The 15,281-nt window shown below is 37.1% G+C and overlaps 1 long non-coding RNA gene across 1 annotated transcript; it reads left to right on the forward strand.

Annotated features, from left to right (window-relative positions):
* The first annotated feature begins 4,031 nt into the window (after positions 1-4,031).
* Positions 4,032-4,743, forward strand: LOC147489500 (uncharacterized). The gene is made up of 3 exons (XR_015202977.1): positions 4,032-4,103; positions 4,403-4,496; positions 4,613-4,743. It is a non-coding gene; the product is annotated as an uncharacterized LOC147489500 (long non-coding RNA).
* The last annotated feature ends 10,538 nt before the right edge of the window (positions 4,744-15,281 follow it).

Raw genomic sequence — 15,281 nt, forward strand, 5'->3', positions numbered from 1 at the left:
CAAACCAAAACTAAAACTCACGTACTGTTCATCTTCCTCCTCCCTCATCTCACCAGCTCGCCACTTCCACCAATTGACAACCACAACCCACCAACCTATCTCCAATTTAAATCCCACGGTTTGAATCCTCACAAAAAACCCAATCCACCGATACCCTCAAATCTCAATTCCATTATACTGCGAAAATCGCGATCGACGCCATTAATGGCTTCTCTGGAGCTTCAACAGCCCCCAACCCACTACGAAATCAAATCTCATTTCACCAACACAGTTCTATACTAGAACCACAGTATAACCCACCAAAACACACAACAAAATTAAATAGTACCGATTCGAGTTCACACCTCCATTAACGCATTTACAGAGCTTCACATCACACTCTCCATCACCCATTCAAACCAAACATCAAAATCAAACTAACAGTATAACCTCACAACCAAAATCAAACAAAACAACTCATTCAAACCCAACAGAAATCAGGACGATTTGGTTCTTGGCGACGCCATTAACAACCTGTTTTCAAGGCTCCGACAGTTCAATCCAAAACGCGAAAAAACGCATATTGAATACCTATATATATAAAGTAATTTACATAACTTCTTAATCGCTTGATTACTCGATTTTTATCAAGTTATCTGGACCAGTTTTTCTTTCTGGAGACCAGAGTGGTTCTTCAGTCGAAACCCAACATGTAAATGCAATTAGCACTAAACGACATACAATACTGAATAAAGCAGCATATGAACAGTATGAATAGTAAAAATCATATATTTCCTTTTTCCTTGTATCATACAACCTACAGTAAACGAGAAATAAAAAAAAACGTAAAATTTCTACTCACCCGTAGCGTGCTCCGACTATCAGCTAGCTAACAGAAAAATCTTCCTTTTCTGCTGTCAGCAAGATCTCTAACAAGAAACTTCTCTTCTCCCTTTCCTCTCTGTGAAACTCTCTTTTCTGTAAAACTCTCTGTTTTTGACCAACCCTATTTTTTTTCTTTTCTGTTTTTAAAAACCCCCGAAATAGGGAAAAAGGTTTATCCCATAAACCCATGTCTCATATTTCCACTAACACTTATCCTATTTTATTTTATCTATTATCCATTATTATTATTATTAGGAAAAATAAAAAAATAAAACACGGGGTGTTATATCACAGGTCTGGTCCCATATAACCACCTCAAGATGCCTCCCATAGATACCCTCATCTAGCTGCGAGGGAGCTTAACAGAGCTTGACTGTGTGTTCTCAGCACCTTGGCATGGTAAACTCCACAACCTAGTTTAGTGTTTTTTTTTTGGGTTAGTTAGACTTACCCCCCCATTACTAGTTGCAATTAGTGTTACCCCCCCGTTTTCAAAAATATTAGTGATACCCCCATTTGAGTGATCCAACGGTCGATTTCTTCATCCTAAAAAAAATTCATCTCGTAACCGTTGGATCTTGCAATTGGGGGGGGGGGTATCACTAATATTTTTGAAAATGGGGAGAGAGAGAGAGGGGGGGGGGGGGGGGGGTAACACTAATTGCAACTAGTAATGGGGGGTAAGTCTAACTAACCCCCTTTTTTTTTTTTTTTATCAATAATGAATGACCATTGATCCTCTTTTAGGCTGCATTTTTCAGGATGAATTTATGTTGCATGTTGGATGTTTTTAGTTAACTAAACAAATGGAAATTCATACTATCGTCATCACTAACCAGTGGATTGCAGAGATGGATTGAGTGCATTTCGAACCTAAGTGCATTTGAGATCTTAATATCATATCCAATTCTGGAAGTGCTCATGCCTCGAGATGGATTCATGCAGAGAGTGTTATCTAATTATCTCTCAAATTTTAATGTATACCATATGCCTGATGTTTCTCAATCTTTCATATATAGCACAAATTGCATATCTGGAATGAATTGTGTATATATGGCTATCTATGTGTGAAGGGTTGGCATCAATGGTAGAATTAGCCAATTAGGCATAACAAAGTTCGAAGGATTTGTGCCATTGAGCGAAATTCTTCTTCCTTTTACTTTATGTGGAATATTTCATATGTTTTCCATTGGACATATCAGATAAATCACTGATATTATCGGCGATATACCTGAAATGTCCTGATATATTGATGATTTCTGAAGTTGCGTCAATGTTAAATCCCGACACAGTTGGCAAATTATGGATGATATATGTTGATTTTTTAGAGGTAAATTTCGTAGTCGAAATTGACACTCCAAAGTATAGGTCTATAGACTATAGTTAGAGGAATACCAGGTGCGCACATAGTTATCGATTATGCATGCCAAATATATTTATTTACATACAATCTAGCTCCGGAAATCTCACATTTATAGAGAGTAATCCAATTTTCAAATATATTTGTCAGGTCAAAGGTGAAGGGATTCACAATTGATTGTTTAAGATGCTGAGAATCATGTCAAGATGTAGGGAAAGATTGCAAGAGGGAAGTTCATGGGGAGAAGGCCATGCATATCTGGAGATGCAAACACAGGGAACATGGTTGGGGATGCAAATTGTGGTGTATGTGGGCCATGATGGATGACACGATGCTAATGTTGACTTTGAGTTCTAGCTCTGCCACATTTAAACCAAAAGATTGCGCCAATGTAACTGCAAAGCATCTTCTGTCCTAATGGCTATATGGGTATCTCCAAACCTGCATTCTTCCACCATCTGTCACAAAACTAGCCACCACCTTCTTCAAACTCCTCACCCAACTCGTTTTTCATCACTTCCTCTTTCTCTGATATCTCTGGCCAAGATTCTCTTTTCTTCTCTCCACATGGCTTCACACCATTGGCTAAAGTCTCATTTGTTTTGCATACCTCCACCTCCCTTCGCCTTCATAAACCCCCACCCCCTCCTTTCTTCCTCATACTGCACTAGAACTTCTTCTCAGTCCATCCTATCTTTTTGCAACTTTCTCATTTTTGTGTTTTTCCCACTTGTATCCATGGAGTCCAACAGAACCACTCCCACTTCCTCCAACACTAGTACCACAAGTACTACCCCTACTACATCTGAAACTCTTAGCCAAGAAGTGAACACAAGAGTCAATGTTGATTGTGCTCTTATCCTAGTAAGTACACGCCATTTATTTACAAGTGTATAGTAGCTGAGGTAGGAAGTAGGAAGCCCTTTGACTCCCTGGATCAATTTCGACTATCGTTGTGTTGTTTGTAAGAGTTGTACTCTTCTTTCTATTTAGGTTTGCAGAATATTCACTGTCAGGTCTTGCCTATATGATGCTGATGTCTGGATGGATATAGTTGTTTGAGCTTTGGTAATCTTGGCATGGTATAACACAGCTATCAGACAGATACTTAAACCCCTGGTTAGTTTTTAATTATTTTATTTTAAGTTTTCATTTGTATCACTAATAAATGTGTTTCTGTTTAATGCATGTGGGTTCAATTTGGAATTGGGCTGCAGATATCACTAATACATGCGTTTGGATACTCTGGTACACATTATCGTTCTAGCTATTATTTTAGCTTTTCTTTAGTATATGAAAAAAAAGTAACTCGATAGCTTATATTTGATAGTATATGTAAACCCAAGTATTTATTGTGCTCTTGCACTCCTTTTGGGAAAAAAAAGAGAGCCCATGATAGATTGAATTGACATCTCTTCTTTTAATTTTGTATATTAATATATTTTTTTTAAAGTAATGGATAGATTGTCTCGTCTTTTTCTGGGTGGTAGCTATGCAATTGTTTGAGTGTTGTAAATACTCTGATGGTGGATGGAGATCTTCACTACACCAGAATGGCCATTTTGTAACAAGCTAAGGCAAAATTTGCATTTGTAAAATGTAGGTTTTAACTCAAGAATGTAATGTTGTGGTTTATTTGTAACATTTCATTTACTTGCAGGCTAGGGTGCCAAAGGAATACCATAGCAATAACAGGGGGATGGTGATAGTGATTGTTAAATGTTGTTACTTGCCTTACTATTACTTAGCATTGATTTGGTGTGACTAATTACTTAGCATTTAAACTATATTTGTCTATTATTCGTAGGTTCAGCAACAAGGAAATTTCTAAATGTTCCTATCGGAATCATGTGCCTACACGACCTTTTGAATATGCCAGGTACTTTAAGTTCTATTTATTTTGTGGACATCGAGAATGAAATTGGAAAAAGTTATATTATGTTTGTGTATTGTTTTTATGATTCTATTTGTATTGTATAAGACATGTATTAGGGTATCTGCGATGTTGTTCATATATAAATCGTTTTCTTTTGATTTGAGGATTGGCTACTTGATTTAACTGCTATTTGTCGAGATGGTTAAGTTGCCGGTTCTACGAATCAGTATATATTTTAGTAGTTGGGTTTACGGCTGAAGTTTTAATATATTAAATGGAAGTATATCATCTTCTGATGCCAGTGCAAAGGTGTTAATAGAAGCAGGGATTCTGCCCCCACTTGTCAAGGACCTTTTTACTGTTGGTGCAAATTAACTTCCCACGCGGCTGAAAGAGGTCTCTGCAACAATCTTTGCTAATTCTTCTCTTGTAGATGTCGTTATATGATTATATTTTTAGTTTACTTAGCTTATTAAACAAACTAACACATTCTTCTTTATATTGTTTTTTAGGTTATAAGTGAGATAACATGGTAGCTCAATTAAGTTTGTATGAGATGGATCGGTTGATTAGCAATTTGTTGGATGAGTTATGTAAATTGCATTGTTGTTGGATTATGATACTTGGCAATTTGGCAACCAAATTTAAGAAGATCCAAACCAAGTAATGCTATCAATTATGGCAAGCCTATCAACAAGATTTGAAACTCTGAACAAGAAGTTTGATCAACTCTCCATGAATCCTCCAAAAGCAAACAATTTCCAAGCTAAACCTCAGCCAACCAAGCCTTGTTATGCCATTTGTGAGCTATGTTCTAATGAAGGCCACACCACTGAAGAGCGTTCATACTATCTGGATACTAATGCAGAGGCATGTAGTATCAACTCTTTAGGAAGAAATAACCAATTCAATCAGGGACATAATTATTGGAAGCCACAAAATACAAATCAGAGGAATTTTCCTCAAGGATTCCAAAATCAGTCAAATAAGTTCAAGAATAACCAGTATCAGTTCCAAAACCGCCAGCAACCATACAGAAATCAACAGTCATACCAGAATTAGCAATACCAAGCTAACACAAATAGAGAGTTAGTACCAGATCTTATGAGTGGATATATTGCCCCTACGCCTCAGTCGAGCAAAGCAGTTATCCCACATCTGGAAGAAGCTATCACCACCATTGTCAATAAGCTGAAACAGACAAATCGAAGAACCCAGAAGTTGGAGAGTAACTTTAGTGTCATTCAAGGCCAGATAGGGCAAATCGTTGTCGCCTTGACAGAGAGATCAAAAGGAGCATTGCCAAGCCAGCCAGAGCCAAATCCGAAAGGAAGAGGTGTCCTGCAGGTAGATAACATAGAGATTACTCATGAACAAGTTAATGCTATCACCACTCTGAGGTCAGGCAAGAAAGTTGATAACAAGATTGTCTTTGAACCAGGAAAAGATTTTGCAGAACCTAAGGAAACTTATGTCCCCACCATCCCACCCAGTTCTAACACTCCAGATATATCTAGTGTTGTGCCACCTGCTGAAGAAACTGTTGCAAAAGAAGTTGACGGAACTACTGTGGAAGTAAGTAAGAAGAAGCCATCACGAGTGACTCCACCTGTCACTCCACTATCTGTTACCAAGCCAACCGAAGCTGAACGAAGAGAACCGATATTGAAGAATCCGCCATCACCGTTTCCTTCGAAACTAGTGAATACCATAAAGGATGACCAGTACAAGGAGATTTGTGATGTATTTCAAAATTTGCATATTAATATCCCATTTCTGACCGCCATCAAGCAAGCTTTATTAGATTTGGGTGCTAGTGTGAATCTTCTACTATATTTTGTCTATGAGAAGTTAGGCTTGAAGGATCTAAAATCGACTGATGTTACTTTACAGTTCGCAGATAGATCAGTGAAGATACCTAGAGGAATAATTGAAGACGTCATAGTCAAAATCGAAGATTTCTATTATCCGGTTGATTTCATAGTACTCGACACATAATCTACATCTGGTAGGCATCACCAATCATTCTAGGCAGACCATTCTTGGCCACTGCAAATGCACTCATCAACTGTCGAAACGGTAATATGACGTTATCCTTTGGTAATATGAAAGTCGAGACCAATGTTTTCCATATGTTCACGGCCCGGGGAGGTGTGTAATGCGTGAACGAGGTATGCATGATTGAAGCGTTAGCGCGAGGATTATCGACTCATTCATATCCTGGCGGACGAGTTGTTGAAAGCTTTGGATGCACTTCGGTGTGAGGAATTTAATGTCGAGGCAATCAATGCGATTTTGGATTCATCACCTGTCATGGATGACATCAAGTTCAAAGAAAAGTTTGAATCGCCTATGCCTGATGGACCATCTAAAGAGCTTAAGAAGGAGCCGCCTAAGCTAGAATTGAAGCCTTTGCCGTCTACACTCAAGTATGTTTTCTTGGGAGATTTGGGAACCTACCCAGTAGTCATTGCATCAGATTTGACTAAGGAGCAGGAATCCAGGTTAGTAGCACTTTTAAAGAAACACAAGTCAGCTATAGGTTGGACAATTGATGATATCAAAGGGATCTGCCCTATGATAGTTCAACATAGGATTCATTTGGAAGAGGATTCCAAGATTTCTAACCAACCATAGAGGAGGCTTAATCCGAAGATGAAGGAAGTAGTCCGAGAAGAGCTCATGAAACTCCTTGACGCCGACATTATCTACTCTATTTCTGATAGTCAATGGGTTAGTCCAGTTCAAGTTATGTCGAAGAAGTCCGGAACCACAGTGATCGAGAACGAGAACAATGCGTTGATTCCAACCAAGATTCAGACTGGATGGAGAGTTTGCATCGATTACAGGAAGTTGAATAGCGCATCGAGGAAAGATTATTTTCCATTGCCTTTCATCGATCAGATGTTAGAAAGATTAGCTGGACAAGCTTACTACTACTTTCTTGATGGTTACTCAGGATATTTTTAGATCCATATTCACCCTGAGGACCAAGAGAAGACCACATTCACATCATTTTGAGGATTGTCCGCACCATCTCTCCTTAGTCCTTAAACGCTGTTGCGATACCAACTTAGTTCTGAACGGGGAAAAGTGTCACTTCATGGTAAAGGAAGGGATAGTGCTGGGTCACCAAGTTTCAAAGGAAGGAATTCTAGTAGATCGAGTGAAAATGTCTATAGGAAGTAAGCATGTTGTCGAAAGATTAGTTTTGAGATGGAAACCTAAGTATTCCCCACCTGTTAGTTTATGGGATTTACTCCCTGTTGACGTTCAAAGGAAGATTATTTCTATGGCTCGTGTAGGGTTCGGTAAAAGTCCATTTGCACATAAGAGGAGAGTGCGTAAGCTAGGTTGCTGTAAGAATTGCCATTCTAAAACTTGTCCTGGGTTACAACCATTAAGAGAAAATTGTTGGTACAAGGTATACTTTTGTCAATCACATCTTTGAGAGATCGGAAAATTCCTACAAAGTGGAACCTAGTGGGTGGGAATACTAGTCTTGAGGATCTGACTATAAAGGACTCAAAAGTCTTGAGAATCTGACTTTAAAAGACTCATATTACGTCTTGGGAATCTGACGTAAAAAGACCTAAAAATTTGTTTCTTGAACTAATTCTGATATTCGGCATCAATGGTAATATCCTACCTTTTTGTCATCCATTTCATTTACTTCTTTATACATTGAGGTCAATGTATGCATAAGTAGGGGGAGGGTGGGTGTACTTGAGAAATGAATTTTAAAAATTAGCTTTCAAAAACAAAAACATTTTTGTTTCTATATCAATAGCATGAGAAAAATGAATTTTAATGATGAGTCTGGGATATATATTCTATATTGCATAGTGTTGAGTTTGATAGATAGTTGATATTATTAATTTCATTACCGCTTAGACTATTTATTATGCTCGGACATAGTTATTGTTGATAAAATTCTTTTTAAAGGCACCACCATAATACTTGGTCAGTTTTGTGTACTTTTGCTAGAAGAGAGATTTAAACCCCTAGTAAACTGGAAGTAGAATTTTTAGACTTAGCCCATGAGACTTGAGCTTTATACCCATTCTTTGGAGAGTTCTTACGAAAAATCCGAGTCTTTGTGACTCAACATTTTTCAGTTCTTTATGTCGTTGTAATATAGTCTTATTATTTGTTGATTTGGTTAATCACGAAATGACATCAACTGGGGAGATAGCCATTACGTCTTGTAGTCTATTCGAAACAGAGTATCATACTGATAAGTCAAGTAGTGAACTCATTCAGCCTTTATCCCACCTAGTAGGACCATCATGTTAAACCCTTTGAGCCTTACAATAAGCCATTTTCTTTCCCTTTACCTTTTTACTCAACTCCAGACAAGGAGTATAGCCAAAATCTTTATCAGCCATACCAATATGTTTATGAGAATACGAGGGGCACAAAGAGAAAGAAATAGCACAAAAGGAGATTACAAGGAAATACCAGAGAGATACAATGAAGACCATCATTTTGTTTTAAGTGAAAGAAGCTAGTGGAAAACAAGCATATCCAGTACTAATCAAGGATATAACACTGAGCTTAATTAAAAAAAAAAAAAAAAAAAAGTTGAACAGAATTGATGGAAAAGCTAAGACAAATGAATAATTTTCTCTGCAATACAGAATTTGAAGAAATCTTCCAAAGAATGAAGCAAAACCCTTAGTGTTTTCGGAAACAACCTTAGAATCCTTTTTACCTTTCCTTCATAAACCAATACCCAAGCCAAGTTACAACCCATGACTTATCATTCAAGATGATCTCTGAAGTCTAGAATAGGTGAGAGGATGCTAAAGTGAAGGACCCGACACTTCATATGTGATTGACATTCTTTCCATGAGACTAATTTCATCCAGAAGTCCATTTTTCAAGGTAGTATGTGGGATGTTCGTATTCATTATTCTTTTCCCCACATACATGAGATAAAATAGTAGACCATGTTCTGAGAGATTCTTTTTTGAGAGTATGACCAGTGAGGATTGAAAGTCGAGATTATCTATCTATGGTAAACTAGGGATTCCGTTTCTTGGATAGGAGAGTATAGGAGATTGACTAAGTACACACATAAGCCTTGATTGAGAATTTTGTCAATTTTTACTATCTCCCATCATAATCTATGAGTCTTTGTAACAATGTAGTTAGCAATGGAGATCGTCTGTTGGAGTAAGCACTAAGTGGGTAAGAAATTTCTCTCTCTGAAAATACTATCATTCTTGAACATGTTATTGATTGATTTTGTGGGTATATCACCTGAAAACCCTCACGAGACTATAACTCGTCCTTTTTGGGGAACTTAAAGGTTTAAAGCCTTGTTGCATATGGTAAATGCAATCGCGATGATGCCTGAAGAAAGTGAGTTAGGATTTTATTTTTGTTATTAGGATGTGATTTTGATCACTTATCTATTTTTTTTTTATCTTATTTGCTAAGAGACTAGCAAAAGGCTAGTTGGGAGTTGTGATAAGTGCTCAAAAAGTGCAATTTAACCCTCGATTATACCTCTTGTTTAGCCATCTTAGTGGACTAATAGTGTTTGTAAGTTATGTTTTATGATTCTACAGGTCAAAGAGAGAGTTACGTGGAATATTAGAAAAAAAAAAAAAAAAGGAGACATTTGAGAGCATTAAGGATCACATGGGAAGCTTGTGGACAATCATGGAGAAAGCCAAGGAATTGAAGCTATTAAAAATGCGACTTGGACCTATTTTAAAGCCTATTTGGAAGCCTAAGGCCAAAGGATTCGTTGCTTGGACCAAAGCCCGCAAAAGAGGATAGAAAGATGAAGTAGAAGGTCATAGATTAAAAATATTGGTTGATTCTAATCTCTTGAATTCCCTCTCTTATAAATTCTCAATAGTTTAGTTAATTTAGTGTAGTTTAGCATTAGAATCTAAAATCTCTACAATCATAGTTTTTAATCCCTTAAACCCCCTTTCCAAATCCGTCGCCCTCACATAACATAACATACTTAAAAAGTGGAGCGATCACCTCTACTCATCCTTTACTTATTGAGGGATAATTAGGTTTTGATACGCTTCTGTTTTGTTCAACGACCATACACCATCTACATACACAAAAAGAGGCAAGGTCATAAGTCCTAAACGCACACACACAAAATTATTATTTATTTATTATTTACGTATATTATTATTATTATTTATTTATTTTATTATTATTATTATTATTATTATTATTATTATTATTATTTTATTTTTTTTCATTGGTATGTGCACACATCCCTCGGGCCGCATGCATGCACTCAACTCATTACATTCAACAATCTCATAGTTGGAGTAATTGCTTAGGTTAGGTGGGAGACACATCAATCTCACTCCAGCAAACCCAAAGTTAACACTCATAACAAGTCAACAACTACCCACACAAACTTTTACTCACGTGAACAAACCAAACATCACACCAGCTACTTTCTCCTACCACCAATCATCAAACAAACAAAACACTCGACAACAATACTAGCGCAATCCTTGTAGTCACGACACACGCAACATGCCTTTAACACCAAACCAGTCCATCACCACTAGTAGTTCATCTCTTCATTACATTACAAAGCACACCATTACTTGGAAACAGCACAAACTACACTACTCATTATTCAATTTTACAACCTTACCACGAATCAGCTTGTTCAAGCAGTTGTTGCACTATCTCCACAACACGGACACGTCCTTAATCAATTTGAACATGGACGTGGTGAATGGCAATACTAATCAACCACCATCTCCTTGATCAACCAACCTGATTGGACCAACCACCTTCGTGCATCTTTCCATTTGCACCACGTTCCAAACAGCACAACAACTACAAAGCAGAACTTTCTTCTTAATCTTCTTCAATCAATCATCAGACGCAACCTTCTTCACCACATGCATGACTTCATACAGTCAATAACCTAGACAAGCACCAGCTTTTCATCATACCCATCTTCACAACACCACCACAACAGAACACCACCTCAACCTGCCACCATCGCCTCCAACAAAATAGAACAGACCAGTTAGCACTCCCAAGCAACAACCAAACCAACACCACCGAGACAGTCATGACCTCCAATCATTGACCATGTTGAACCACCATCTCGCGACACCAACCAACAGCGGCACCAAATCACCACCACTACATCCCAACAGAACCACCACCATCGTTAGAACTTCACCAATTAACCATCATCGGCTTCAGTCCACGCAGCATCCATCATACCAAACAATCTCCACTAGCTCGCCAATAACAACACCACCTCTAGCAAACCCAACCATCTTCACATCCAACTTGCAACCAATTGGCACCCCCACAATACAACCACCACTAGCACAGACATCACCACCAAACAGCCAGCACCTTCAGTCCAGCACCACTGAAACAGCACACTTGCATCTACCGTCACCACCAACTGTCACAAATCAACCACCACCAAACAAAGTCCCATAGTCTCCAATCATCAACAGCACCGACCAACCACTTTGACCGCCAACTCGCAACCAACAGCCACCATCCCAACGCCTTTCCAGTTGCAGCAGCAACACCTTCAATAAGAAGAAATCGTGATTTAGAAGCAGAAATTAAGAGAAGTTAGGGGCGAGATGAGGTTTATGTGAATAGAAGAAGAAGAAGCAGGGGGATGAAGTGCAGAGAAGAAGAGAAGAAAGAAGAAGAAAACATTTTTTTTCGCTAATCAAGAAGAAGAAGGCAGTAAGTGCGATTTCTGGTTTTTTTTTTTTTTTTGGAATTATTGTTTAGAGGAAAATGAAAAAAATTGTGGAGGGATTAGAAATAATTATGGAGTGTTGTGTCCAAATTAATTTATTTTGCAAATTTTACGGAAAATGCAGTGGCGGCATTGATCTTTCTATAAAACAGTGGTCGGGTTTGTCATTTCGTTCGCATTTCAATAAAATTGCAAATGTTTATTTATAAACAAAAACTAATTCGATCATATGATGTTTGTGAAAATGGATTTAGGTGAGAAATTGATGAAAATTAAATAAAATAGACTTTGATTTCGAATATAGAAAATCCGTTTGAGGGAATCATATCTCCGTTAAAAAAGTTAGTCTCGATTTTTGATCCCTAATAACGACTCTTCATCTCTGAACGAGCGTTATTAGCGTGTGGAATTGATTTAGAACCTCATCTCTGGGTGAACTTACTCAGTTCTTAATCGTTATAATTATTGAAACACCCTCCCTAACAGATATAATCCTCACTCGGGCAGAGTTTCTGCTCCGAGATCATATAACTAAATTGTTATTTTAATTAACAGAAAATAAAACTGAATTAAAAACATTTTAATTAAAAATTGGAAATTAAATTCTTCATTATACTTGGGAAAGCGAAGAACTACTTTACTCCTACCGATAGAATCTAACCATTCCATCCAAAAACCTAAACTAGACTCTTCTATTTATAGTTTTTTAGACGGTCTAGATTCAATCCATCTAATCTAAATCTAACGGTTACAAATAAAATATAATATCCCAGGGAATATTCTAGGAATATTCTAGGGAATATTATAGAAATATTCTCTAGAATAGTAATGGGCTTGGACTAAATAGTAATAGGCTTTGGCTTTATCTTCATATTCCAAACAGTACGACCATTTTTTGGAAGTTAGATACCGTCGTGTAGAGTTTTCTACGCTGATCATTTTAGCTGGTTGAATGCATGAATCAGAGTAGGGGTGGCAGTTTTGTACACGACCCGCTAACCTGACAACACGAATCCGACACGAAATTAAATTAGCGGGTTTGGGTTGAGAAAAAAGGCTTTTGGGTCATTTAAGGGTTGACCCGCCAAACCCGTCAAATAAATAGGTTGGGTTAGGGTCACACATGTTAACCCGAATAACCCGTTAGTATACCCGATTAATTCCCAGGTCCAATGGGTTGGGTCATCAACCCGTGACTCGTAAGACCTGTTTTAAGTCCTTAAAGTCTTAAACATATATGTATCCATATTTTATTAAATATCATAATCCCAAATTCCCAATTTACCAATTACCTAAAAGAAAATACTAAAAAGATAAAGATCAAACAAACTGAATGCCGTACGAAATTCCATCGAAACTTTGAGCTTATCATTTCAAACTCGTTAATGTTCCAAATTGGTCCATAAAAACCAAAATAACGTTTCTGGAATTCTGGTCTAGTAAGTAGTAACCCAAGTTAAGGTGCGCAAGACGCAAGTACACATCGTGTTCTCTTTCCACAACAAGTCAACAACAGTTAATTTACCAGAATCTCCTCCTCCTCCACCTGGATTGAGAAGGATTATTAACCGGCAATTCAGCATATAGATTGAATATTATAGATTCATTCAAATATTCAATAAAAGATATCTTACCCTAGTCTCAATTCTATAAAGAGAACAATGAAGCCGTCAAAGTCACATACTCACATTCAAGTATTCAACCCCAATTCTCCTTAAGCTACTGCCCAAATTTCTCAAACCCCTTACCTTGATTTACTGGTAATTCATCTTTTATTTTTCTATTTACTTAGCTTATTTTATGTGGCTGGTGCAATGGTATGAAAAAGCTTCCAATAACATCTGGAAAGAATAATCCCCTCTCTAAATTATTAATTAAGTTAATCTTTTTTTATATCATTATGTTAACACTTCAATCAGTTCAATGTAGCCATTTTATAGAACGTGAACAGTACGTATAATATTATTAGATTCACTTTTTGACATCTCTAACTAAGTTGTTTATTCTTGCTGTTTGTTTTCCTTCTTATAGATGGAGTTTGAAGTTGCTGAACAACACAATGTGGCGCCAACTCATATTGATCTTGTAGACATAGAGACCCAGGACTCCCAGGAACCTGCAGTTCAAGCCACTTGTGCTGAACAAAATACAAACAATGGTAAGCCTCGTAAGAAAACTTTGAAAGTTTGGAATTGTTTTGAATTGTTACCGGTTCATGCTGATGGGAAAGCCAGGCTAAGTGTCGTAAGTGTGGGGTCGTTTATTTGTGTGACAGTAAAATGGGGATTGATAATATGATTCGCCATATTAAGTCTTGTATTAGGAGAAATACCGCTGACTTAGGACAAATGTTTTTGTCTAATTCCGAATCTTCTTTGTCAATGAGGACACAAAAGTTTGATCTTGAAAAGTTTCGAGAGAAAATGTATATGGCCATAGTTAGACATGATTTACCTTTTCAGTTTGTTGAATATCAGGGAATTAGGGATGCATTGAGTTATATTGATGAAGGAATCAAGTTAGTATCTAGAAATACTACTAAGGACCACATCCTAAATATTTATAAGACAGAGAAAGGAGTTGTTAAAGACTTGTTGCATTCTATTCCAGGAAGAATTAGTCTAACTTCTGATTTGTGGACTTCCATTAGCACTGATGGTTATCTTTCCCTCATTGCCCACTTTGTTGATACTAATTGGAAGTTACAAAAGAGAATTTTGAACTTTCATTTCATGCCTACTCCCCACACTGGTATTGCATTGTCTGAGAAAATTTATAATTTATTGATCGAGTGGGGAATTGAAAAGAAGTTGTTTTCTATGACTTTAGACAATGCTAGTTCTAATAATTCATTTATTGGTTTATTGAAGAACCAACTTAATTTGAAGAATGCTTTATTATGTAACGGTGAATATTTACATGTTTGTTGTTGTGCGCACATTCTAAATCTTATTGTTCAAGATGGGTTAAAAGTAATTGATTCTTCATTTGTGAAGATTAGAGAAAGTGTAAAGTATTTGAAAGGTTCACAACAAAGAAAGCAAAAGTTCTCTAATTGTATTGCACAAGTTTCTTTGGAACGTAAAAGGGTTTATACAAGATGTTCCAACTCGTTGGAATTCAACGCTTCTAATGCTTGAAAGTGCTCTTTACTACCGTAATGCTTTTATTCATTTAGAGTTAAGTGATTCGAATTATACTCATTGTCCCGCTGGAGAAAGAGTGGAGTAGGGTTGAGAAGATTTGTCAGTTTTTGGGTGTGTTTTATAAGGTGCCTTGCATATTTTCTGGGACACAGTATCCTACATCAAACTTGTTCTTTCCCCAAGTGTTTATGGTGCAAGACACTTTGGCCAAAGCTATAAAAGATGGTGATTATTTTCTGCGGTCCATGGCTGTTGAAATGAACCTTAAATTTGAGAAGTACTGGTCAGATTATTCTG

Source organism: Coptis chinensis, chromosome 7 (assembly GCF_015680905.1).
Source record: "Coptis chinensis isolate HL-2020 chromosome 7, ASM1568090v1, whole genome shotgun sequence".
In the NCBI taxonomy this organism is placed as follows: Eukaryota; Viridiplantae; Streptophyta; class Magnoliopsida; order Ranunculales; family Ranunculaceae; genus Coptis; species Coptis chinensis.